Consider the following 1,806-nt stretch of genomic DNA (forward strand, 5'->3'; position numbering starts at 1 on the left):
TCTAGTCTATAGTCTAGTCTATAGTCTATATTGTAGTCTAGTCTATAGTTCTGTCTATAGTATAGTCCGTAGTCTATTCTAGTTTACAGTCTAGTATATAGTATAGTCTACAGTATAGTACTTAGTCTAGTATATAGTCTAGTCTATAGTCTAGCCTATAGTCTAGTCTATGGTCTAGTCTAGTCTATAGTCTAGTCTATAGTCTAGTTTATAGTCTAGTCTATAGTCTAGTCTATAGTCTAGTCTATAGTCTAGTCTATAGTCTAGTCTATAGTCTAGTCTATAGTCTAGTCTATAGTCTAGTCTATAGTCTAGTCTATAGTCTAGTCTATAGTCTAGTCTATAGTCTAGTCTATAGTCTAGTCTATAGTCTAGACTATAGTCTAGTCTATAGTCTAGTCTATAGTCTAGTCTATAGTCTAGTCTATAGTGTAGTCTATAGTCTAGTCTATAGTCTAGTCTATAGTCTAGTCTATAGTCTAGTCTATAGTCTAGTCTAGTCTAGTCTAGTCTAGTCTAGTCTATAGTCTAGTCTATAGTCTAGTCTATAGTCTAGTCTATAGTCTAGTCTATAGTCTAGTCTATAGTCTAGTCTATAGTCTAGTCTATAGTCTAGTCTATAGTCTAGCCTACAGTCTCGTCTATAGTTTAGTCTATAGTCTAGTCTATAGTCTAGTCTATAGTCTAGTCTATAGTCTAGTCTATAGTCTTGTCTATAGTCTAGTCTAGTCTATAGTCTAGTCTATAGTCTAGTCTATAGTCTAGTCTATAGTCTAGTCTATAGTCTAGTCTATAGTCTAGTATATAGTCTAGTATATAGTCTAGTATATAGTCTAGTCTATAGTCTAGTCTATAGTCTAGTCTATAGTCTAGTCTATAGTCTAGTCTATAGTCTAGTCTATAGTCCAGTCTATAGTCTAGTCTATAGTCTAGTCTAAAGTATAGTCTAGTCTATAGTCTAGTCTATAGTCTTGTCTATAGTCTAGTCTATAGTCTAGTCTATAGTCTAGTCTATTCTCTAGTCTATAATCCAGTCTATAGTCTAGTCTATAGTCTAGTCTATAGTCTAGTCTATAGTCTAGTCTATAGTCTAGTCTATAGTCTAGTCTATAGTCTAGTCTATAGTCTAGTCTATAGTCTAGTCTATAGTCTAGTCTATAGTCTAGTCTATAGTCTAGTCTATAGTCTAGTCTATAGTCTAGTCTATAGTCTAGTCTATAGTCTAGTCTATAGTCTAGTCTATAGTCTAGTCTATAGTCTAGTCTATAGTCTAGTCTATAGTCTAGTCTATAGTCTAGTCTATAGTCCAGTCTATAGTCTAGTCTACAGTCTAGTCTATTGTCTAGTCTACAATCTAGTCTATAGTCTAGTCTAGTCTATAGTCTAGTCTAGTCTATAGTCTAGTCTATAGTCTAGTCTATAGTCTGGTCTATAGTCTAGTCTATAGTCTAGTCTATAGTCTAGTCTATAGTCTAGTCTATAGTCTAGTCTATAGTCTAGTCTATAGTCTAGTCTATAGTCTAGTCTATAGTTAGTCTAGTTCTAGACTAGTCTATAGTCTAGTCTATAGTCTAGTCTATAGTCTAGTCTATAGTCTAGTCTATAGTCTAGTCTATAGTCTAGTCTATAGTCTAGTCTATAGTCTAGTCTATAGTCTAGTCTATAGTCTAGTCTATAGTCTAGTCTATAGTCTAGTCTATAGTCCAGTCTATAGTTTAGTCTATAGTCTAATCTATAGTCTAGTTATAGTCTAGTCTATTGTCTACTCTATATTCTAGTCTATAGTCTAATCTATAGTCTAGTCTA

This window comes from Lucilia sericata, unplaced genomic scaffold (assembly GCF_015586225.1).
Source record: "Lucilia sericata isolate MDLA Ls3-8-SP2 unplaced genomic scaffold, ASM1558622v1 Contig003218F_arrow, whole genome shotgun sequence".
NCBI classification, from domain to species: domain Eukaryota; kingdom Metazoa; phylum Arthropoda; class Insecta; order Diptera; family Calliphoridae; genus Lucilia; species Lucilia sericata.